Here is a 9,871-nt window from a genome sequence, read left to right as displayed (position 1 = left end):
TCTGTTTTCAGTATAGAAATTACCAGCTTGTTTATTTCTTCAAACAGTAATAATATTAGGTAACCTATACATGCCCTGACATATTGTTTTCTTATACAGATATTTCTTAATATAGATACATTTCTCTAAGTCTTATTTTCCATTAATTTGCCTTATACAATTAGAAATGCATGTCTGCAGAAAAAAAATAAGCCAAGTAAATAAGAAAGCATATCTATACTTACAGCAAATTCTCTATAAACTTAAAAAAGTCACTAACATTATAAAACATTACTAACATTACTAAAATAATATTAGGAAAATGCTACTTATAATGGGCATTTTCATGTTGCTGGCACAGAGAGAGGGTAACTCTACCAAGTGCCACAGTATTTGGTTCTCTCTTCCTCAAACTGCCTCTTTATTCTTCATGTTATCTGATGTTATTATTATTTTGTATTGGAGATGTGTTCCTGCTATTCCCAGTGGGAACTGAAAATATTTTGCATGAAATACCCATAAAGAGTTTTTGTTTATGAATGTGAGCCCATAAAACCCTGCTGAACATTATATCCATGAAAAAATGAATCTAAGCTCCTAACAGCGGGCCTAGAAACTTTTGCAGCATTTTGTCTGTTGAAGAGAGACTGCTTTCCATTATGCTTAAGTCACAGAAACAAGGCCCAAGTTAAGGATGCTTTGCCTATCCTAATGTCTCTCAGTCACCTCAACATTCCTTCTTTCTCTGCCATCTCTCTCTCCCTCTTCCCCTCCCTCAAAACAAGTTAAAAATAAATACATAAATAAATAAATCCCTAGCACTATCTTGTGAAATGTTGCCAATCTCAGAGGCATCCCTGTCTACATCTCTAGGCCACCTCCTTACTTCTATCCACAGGTGGGAAAACCCAAACATTCTAAGCTGGTTCTAAGATATTCTTACAGCCCAAATTTGTTACGTCCTGGGGCTTTAGCCAAGCCATGCATCTTCCCAAGTTTACACAGGATTCTCAGATAATTTCAAAACCTACATTTTTATATAACCATGCCAAATTCACTCACTGATACAACAATCAGTTTATAAGGTGACTATTGAGAAGTAACTTCCAATTTTGTTCTGTTTCAAAAGGCTATTTAATCCAATTCTAAAAATATTTCCATATCTTATTAAAAGAAAAGTCTCCCCAGTCCCTGTTCCTAAGGACCTACCTTGGTTGTGGGGGCATGAGAGTGCTGACAGCCACAGATGGAGCAGTCTTTCATTGAGGAGGCAATGGGAGATTCTGAAGCCAAAGGAACAGGCAAAGCTCTACACTATGCAGGGGTGCCGAAATACAAATGTGGAATCCAAAAGGCTCTCATATCCAAATAAGTCAAAGACAGGTAACAAAATCTACCAGACCCAGGAGTATGGTGTCAGAAAGAAGAAAGCAAACACTGATGAAGCAGCAACAGGACATGGGTTGGGGAACTCCTAGGTGATTTCCTAGAATGTCTCATCATCTAGGATGTGGAGCTTGCTTTCACGGACCAGCCAGGGCATGATCATAGATGGCTTAGCCCATTTGAAGGGGCGATGGCAATCAGAGCATTCCTGAAGTGGAAACGTTTCTCATTACCACTGTGTTGGCTCATACCCATTCCAGTGTATTGGTTATTGGAATTAAGATGGCACCAGGGGTTGCTGGTCACTTTTCACACCATATATGACGGCTCTTGATCTCAGGATAGCAAATTTTGGCATGTGTAGTGAAGAAGGAGGTAGGGTCATGCTGGGTCAGGCATAACAGAAGGCAAAAGCAGAACAATCAGAAGTGAACACCAGGGTCAAAATGGCTTTTATGACTCTTCATACTTCCTTATAACACTGCTTGTTTGTGAAAGGCAGATGTTGCTTACATTTCTAGGGAGCGCCTATGGTATTTCCCATTGTTTGGTTTCCTCTAATGTCCCGCACGGATAAATATTTAAATTTCTCATTGGCATGCCAGAGGGCTTTCGGGTCTGCTTGAGTGGCATGTGTTGTCTTTCAAATTAACCAACTGTTGCAGTTGGTGGGCTTGATGAGAAGGAAATCATGGAGATAAGTTGCTACAAAACTGTGTTTGGGTGAAAGAGTATGGTGGATAGTTAAAGGCAAAATTCTTCAGACACTGGCTAGGTGAGCTGGCCCAGGTGCTGCACTCCAGCTGGTTACTAGTTGTGAAATGATGGCTGGAGGACAAGCTGGAGAGTACAATTGAAAACCATGATATGTTCTGGGAATAGTTGTGTTTTTTTTTTTTTTTTCCCTGATAATTTACTTTAATATTAATAAAGTGGCAATAAGCTGATAAACAGCGATACGATGTTCCAGTTTGGCACTGGAGTCTGCCATGACCAAAATGACATGCCCCTAAGAGTGGGAGAAGTCTATGGCACAATCTATGACGATGGTGTTCCAGGGCATTTGGAGCTGACAGTGATGTGGCATTGGTGTATTCAGACCTGAATTTATTATGCAAGCAGCTAGCTTAAGGACTGGTATACTGCCGATTGATGCACTCAAAATCATCAGGAATGTGCCCTATGGAGGCTTTGAAGGCCTTCCTTAGAATTTCAAGGGCCACCATGGCTCACCAGTAGCATTAGGGTGCAACGGGGGCTCTGCAGTTTGGACTTTCCTATCTAGAAGGCTCAGCAGGTCATTCTGCCAATACCCCTGCATTCCACATCCTTGGGGACCATGTCCGAATGGCTCTGAGTAAGTATGTATCTCCTTGATTGACTGTTCCTGGCCACTACAATGTTCTTTGGCAGAGAGTCTATTGGAATTATGAGGTTCCAATAATTCTGGCTTTTGCACAGTAGCTGAGCTGAGCATTAAGTAAAGGATATGGAAGCCAAATCCTTTAAAAGAGAGGTAATCAACACACTTCCAACGGCTTCTTCTGGGCTTGGAAAGACATTACAGCACTATAGCTGGGAGCTTGGGGTCTGCTCTCAGACATATTAGATTTGATTCAGGCTCTACCATTTACCAACTGTTTAACCTTGGACATGTTACTAATCCTGTATATAAATGGGGATAAAAGCAGGATCCACCTCACAGAATTGTGATTAAATAAGATAATGCATATGATATGCTTAGCACAATGCTTGCACAAGGTAAATGCTTAATAAATAATGGTGATGACTATTATTCTGGTTTTACCTCAGTAGCAATAAATGACAGCCATCAGGCTGCATCCAGATAAGAGCCTGCTGGCCCCTCCACATATTGCCTCCATGTGTCAAAGGCAGCCCTGATGGCCATCAGTGCCTGCTCCCAGGGTGGTCGTTCTCGGACAGAACCAGCTTTAGAACTTGCACATATGGTCTCCTGTCTTTGACTCCCACCATGATATAACAAGCATTTGTTTCAAAGTGCACAGCTGTTCAGGATCATAGTAGAGAAAAAACAGGACAGAAACGATTTTCCTCCTGGTGGGCAATAGTTACAGCCAAAACTCAGACAATCCCCCTTTCTTTCTCGCCTGGGTTTGACTGTTTGGATGGCCAGAGTGGAAAATGAGAGATGAATTACCAGTAGTACCATGTGAACTCCAGGATCTGTCAGACTTCTGGGTAGAGGGTAGGGGTGGGGACATTTTGCCTTCTAAAAATCAGTTTGCCTTGGCAAGACAGATCATGGAAACTCCTAATCTTCACACTTTCAAAAGTGTTTCTCAAGCTGGCCTAGAGGAGGCCTAAAGGATAACTCCGCCAGGTCGGGTGCTGGTGGGACCCAAACCTTGCAAATACAAGAAGATGCCCTCCAAACAGACACAAGCCACTGCAGTCTTGCAGGTGCCCTTTCACTGGACATTTTAGCAGCATGGTCCTGGCAGAATGGCACATTGCTGCATAATGGGACTGCTTAGGGAACTTCTAGAAGGCTGCCTTACATGTTCTTTGTTGCACCATTTTAGACAAGTTGCACTTCTCGAAAACCTGCACTCTGCATAGTTCATCTTTGAGGTCAGAGGGATTAGTGGACTTGCTTAGCAATCCTGAATGGGAGATTGCCTTGAGGCTGTGGCAGACCTGGCTAGAATGAGCTCTCCATTTTTCTGAGGCAGTGATGGAAGTCCTGATGAATCCTAGACACAGCTTCATATCAATATAGCTACAGAATGCCTCAGCCTGGGGCTCAGAGAGCAAGCACTGCAGTTTTGCAGGTATGCAGGGCCTACGCAGCAGGGCTACAGCAGTTTTATTCCTAATTTTAGAGAAACTCTTCTGCTTCCTGTGGGGAAATATTTGCTGGTAAACGGATACTTATTTGATTCCACGAATAGACAGACAGTGATCTAGCGCTTTGGGGCCTGCAAACAGAATTTCCGGCAGGCTTTAAAAGTGAAATGCAAGATATGTTTCCCAGGTAGTATCTGGGTCATTGACCTCCAGCTAGGAAAGGCCAAGGACAAGAGGAAAGTGCAGTCACTGAAGCTACAAGGTAGCAGACAAGTGACCTGACCATAGTCAAGTCAGTGAGACCAATGTGTGAGTGGGACCAGATCTCTCAGGGGAGAATCTCCTGGAGCCCACGTGCACTGAGTTGGTGTGGGTATGTGGTGAAGAGCCAGGCCTGGTGGTTGAGGGGGCCTGTCCGCTAAGCTTGCTAAGATCCTTAAGTACACTATGGTATGCACTCCCAAAACAGTACCAACTTGGCACCACAGGACATGGAACATGTCGCCACTGAGATTGGGGGCTGGACACAGAGGAGTGTGATGAGACTAACCAGTTTCCTCTCTCTGAAGGGCCAGAGCCACTTTCTAGAAAAATGGACAGCATGGCTCGGTCTGGACATCTAAGCACAGAATGGCTAGTCTCCCATACGCAAGCACAACAGCCTCACTCGGCAGCCTGACTGCCAGTGATGAGCAGCAAAAGTTCCTCCCTCCACTCTGCTTGGGAGACCACTGCAGGGACACCCTAAGAAGGTATAGCAGGGTCTTAAGGACTATCTAAACCTTCCCACAAAGCAGTTACTTGGGAGAGTGGAACTGGCCGGGCTAACTTGCAGAGAGTGGCAGTGCAGGTACCCTCCCTGGGGCATACTTTTTTTTTTTTTTAACCACCGAACACTCATTATGCCTTCCTAACCCCACCCTGATTTGCTTTCCCCATAGTGTGTCCCATCTTAGTGGAACAGCACCACAAGGCGTCCTTCCTTCGCTTTAAGGAAGTCAGAGAGATCATCTCTGAAGTCTTCTTACCATCCCTGGTTCATCCATGGGGAGGTTTGTGACCACAGGGTAGCCTTTCTCTGTCTTGGGACTTTGAGACTTTGGCAGAATAATGTAAGGATGAAATAAATGATTGGTGTTTTGGTAGTAGCACTGGAGCAAGATGGTGAAGGAACTATTTTGTCTGACCTAAAACTAGCTGGTTCCTGTCTATTCCTAGTCTAGCTCTTCAAAACTTCCCTTCAAATCCTTGAAGCACCCCAGCATCCTTTCAATACATTATCCTTTTTTCATGGGCTTGCAAGAGTAGGTGGCTTATAACAAAACCACCTCAGCTAATGTAGGTCCATGATGCCAGTCACCTCATTCTAATTGTAGTGGCAGCAGATATAACTCTGGAATTTAGAGACTAAGCCTTCCATGCAATGGAGCTGACATGGTATTTGGCACATTCTAAGGGACAAGGCTCATGTTCAGGGATGGGGCCTACTGATTTGTATGGAAATGACAACTCATGCCTGCAAAGTGGAAAATGAATGAAAATTATTCTGCAACCCCACAAAAAGTCCCCAAATTTTCTAGAGCTACCCAGGAAGTTCTCTGGGAAGGAGCAAAGATAAGGCTGGCTCTGCTTCGTCAGGCAGCAGCCATAATCACGAGCCAACAGCTTCAGCTCGTCTGTCATTTGGGCCAGGAGCACTGCCAAGTTTCTGAAGAATTTCATGTTTTCTTTTCCCAGAGGTAAAGACTGGAACTGACCAGACTCCATCTAGTAGTCTTAGGTATACACTAAGGAATGTTGAAACGCATCCCTCACACAGTTTAATGATGGCCAATGGCAGGCCTGGCCAGGGTTGGCTTAAATAAAGATGGGGACTCTAGACTCAGGGGATTTCTGAGGCTGGAAGAACAGGTAAAGGTCTAAAATTCTAGGAGATAAACCCAAAGAAACACCAAATATGTGGAGTCAACGCAGGTGTAGAAATCTTGCCTCAGGTGTTCAGAGATAAGAGCAAAGGCAAGTGAGCCAGGAGCAGTGAAGCAACAGGGAGCCCTTGCTGAGTGACTGCCCAGAACATCCAGTTGTCACTTGCAACTGATTTTTGCAGGTTAGTCCATCTCTTGTGCCCAGATGGATTCAGGATCATGAACAGAGCAGACAAATGAGACAGTAAAAGCAAGAAATGGAGATTCTGGGTGAATCTTCGGCAACATAGGCCCCTATGAAGGAAACCTTCTGAGCAATGGCCTGGTGGCCCTTCACTGTTGTGAAACCGTCTAGACATGAGTCCAGTGAGCTGGGGGCTCTGACACCAATCAGTTCTGTGACCATGTCTTATAATCACTGGGCCTCAGTTTTATCTTCTGAGAAATGAGAATAACAATATCTCCTCCACCTACTTTGTAGGGTTATTGCAAAGATCAGATTAATCATAAAAATGCCAGAAATCATAAGAAATCTGAAAATGCTGCAGAAACCTAAGAGCATCATTAAGATTTTCTCTTTTCTTTTCTTTTTATTTTTTGAAATGGAGTCTTGCTCTGTTGCCCAGGTTGGAGTACAGTGGCGCAGTCTCAGCTCACCGCAACTTCCACCTCCTGGGTTCAAGCGTTTCTCGTCCCTCAGTCTCCTGAGTGAGCTGGGACTACAGGTGCACACCACCATGCCTGGCTAATTTTTGTGTTTTAGTAGAGACAGGGTTTTGCCATGTTGGCAAGGCTGGTCTTAAACTCTTGACCTCAAGTGATCCTCCCACCTTGGCCTCCCAGATTGCTAGAATTACAGGCGTCAGCCATCGTGCCTAGCCTAGATCTTCTCTTTTAGATTGAAAAACTAATGCTTTTTATTTGCCAGTCTTGTCTGCAGAGTTCAACGTTTTCAAAAAGCATTATTTTCTTGAGATAAACTGACATTTCACAGACCTCTGTTAGGAAATCAGTTGAAGAAGCTAGCAAACTTTGCACAAGCTATTTTCAATGTGGGAAGTGAGCTAATGCGTCTGACTCCCTCCAGCCATCGCTGCGACTTTTAAAGAGAAAGTGCTCTTGGGTTGCATGTTATGGCTTTTTAGCGGCTGTTACAAAGGGAGTCCCTGCAACTGAGCCACATCAGCTCTACAACACAGTGATATCTGGGCTGCGTTCAGTGGATAGAGCCACTGTGAACCCCAGAGCTCTGTGGACATTACTTGGGTTTTGTTTTGTCATTGGATTTAGTTTGGATTCTGGATTTAATGTTGAGAGCACCCTCTTTGTGTGGTGCTATAAACAGACAAAAACAATTAGAATATCATAGTAATAATATCTTATATTTACTAAGGGTTTTTAATTTTACAAAGCAGTTTTACATTTTTTCTGCCTGAGTAACCCTCAAGCTACAAATAAGCTATGTGCCACAAATTTGACTCTAAATTGGTTATTGGCATTCAGAATGCATTTCCCAAGTTCAAGCGTGGTCAGTTAACTGTTTGAGTTCTGGGTCCTGGGGCAGGAGAGAATGTGGTCAAGGCGTGAAGAGAAAGAAGAAGAACATCTCCTCCTTCCCTCTTGTACAAATCTGAAGCTTGGTTAAAAAAAAAAAAAAAAAAAAAAAGGAAACAGTCTTCAGAATCCTCCCTTAACCATTCCTGACCCCTTCTGTTGTCTCCCCAACCCTTTCTCTCCAGGCTCCTGTACACAGGCCTTACACAAGCTCCATCCCTAGGATGGTGCAGAAGGCCTCTGGTCATCAAGCCTGCTCTCCCCAACATGCACGTGAAAAGCAGCCCCGTGACACTCTGCTTCCCAATTTGAATCCTTCAGACTGGCTGCTGCCATCTCCATCCTACATGTGGTTGCCTTTGTATTATTATTGGCACTTTGTATTACTGTTAGTGTAACTTCCCTACACCCAACTGTAGACCCCACTGAGATCAAGGACTAAGCCATATTCATCTTTGCAAATTTCCCTCTTGATTCCTTTTTTCAGTCACAGCTCAGAGCATAGTGATTTGCTAATTATTAAAAATATTGAAATAAAAATAAAAATAAATATATCCCCTACTCTGTCCAGGTCTTCTCTTTACTCAGCATGCACAAGGCTCCTGCTGTTACTGCAATATAATTTTCTACTCCTTCACTGCACAACCCTCAGGAAAAAAAGTGATTTTATTGCACTAACATATACAAATATAGCAGTGCCAGATTGCTCCAGAGGTATCTGCATTTTTTGCAAGGGGCTACCTGCTAACTCTAAGGTTGGATTTAACCTATGGATTTTCTGGAGACTCTGTTCAGGTCCCTTGCAGGGCACAGGAACTGCCGTGAGTAGGAGGCAGCTCTCCTCAGGCTTTGCAAGGCATCTCATCCTCCACTTCAGAGCCCCCTGGCAATGATTTTGCTGGTGGTTTCTGGAAGGAGGGAGAAGGGTGACTGGGCGTCTGTGTAGATTACTGTTTGCAGGCTGGGGACTAACTTTATGTAGCTATCCTCTACCTTAAATAATTAAAACTTCTCAGTTCTGGATTTAACCGAATCCTCAAGACCTTCATGGGAATGGACAAAACACATTCCATATTGAGGTAACCTCTAGTTTAACAAGTAGGGCTTTTGGACGGTTTGCCTATTGATCTTCCTAAATCTAGAAAAGGTCTAGTTTTCAAATTATCAGGATAAAACTACATTCAGAATATAAGAAGATGAAATTTTAAAATTCATGAAAACTCTCACATATACTCAAATGTAAAACTGAAGGATTGTCAAACTTGTAATAAATAACATTTTCACCAGTTCAGAGTTGAAAGGAGTAGAAAAAATGAATTCACACTCTATAGGGTTAACGTCCCTGTACCTAGGGCCAGGGGCTGCGAGCAGTTGGCTAACTTCACTGCTTTTGCTGAGGGGTAGGTGGAGATGGGGTGACAGAGAAAAACAGAAAGTAGATGTCTTTCTAGTACTATCCTTTGTACTTGGGAACGGACCACAGGTTGGAGATGAAAGCAAAAATTAAAAAATAGCCTCTAATATTAGAAATATTGAGAACTGCTTGTGGGCAGATTGCAGCACTAATTAGAAATAAGAAAATGAAAAATTAAATTCCTCTCCCTATAACATAAAGTAGTATTAAAAATCACATGAAGTCAAACATGTGCCAATAATAAAGATAAAACTTCCTACAAACCTCTACCACCCAGAGACAATGTCCGTCAATATTTGGGCATATTTCTTTCTGGTCTATTTTTTGCCTTTAAAAAAATGATGTCATATGCTGTTTCTTGAATTTGATATTTAACATAAAATAAACATAACATCAAAATGATGTCACATCCTGGCCAGGTGCAGTAGCTCACGACTGTAATCCCAGCACTTTGGGAGGCTGAAGCGGGTGGATCACCTGAGGTCAGGAGTTTGAGACCAGCCTGGCCAACATGATGAAACCCTGTCTCTACTAGAAGTACAAAAATTAGCCGGGCATGGTGGTGTGTGCCTGTAATCCCAGTTACTCAGGAGGCTGAGGCAGAATTGCTTGAACCCAGGAGGCAGAGGTTGCAGTGAGCCGAGATCGTGCTATTGCACTCTAGCCTAGGCAACAAGAGTGAGACTCCATCTCAAAAAAAAAAAAGATGTCATATCCTGTTTCTTGCATTTGACAGTTAACATAAAAATTTCCCATGTCACTAAAAACTCCTTTAAACGCTATT

The 9,871-nt window shown here is 43.1% G+C and overlaps 1 protein-coding gene across 2 annotated transcripts in view; it reads right to left on the bottom strand.

The window, feature by feature from the left end:
* The window catches only part of AXDND1 (axonemal dynein light chain domain containing 1), a 201,704-nt gene that overhangs the window by 4,357 nt on the left and 187,476 nt on the right, over positions 1-9,871 (bottom strand). The gene's annotated exons all lie outside the window — the stretch shown is intronic.

This window comes from Macaca mulatta, chromosome 1, assembly GCF_049350105.2.
Source record: "Macaca mulatta isolate MMU2019108-1 chromosome 1, T2T-MMU8v2.0, whole genome shotgun sequence".
NCBI classification, from domain to species: domain Eukaryota; kingdom Metazoa; phylum Chordata; class Mammalia; order Primates; family Cercopithecidae; genus Macaca; species Macaca mulatta.
This window is presented reverse-complemented; position numbering and strand designations above follow the sequence as displayed.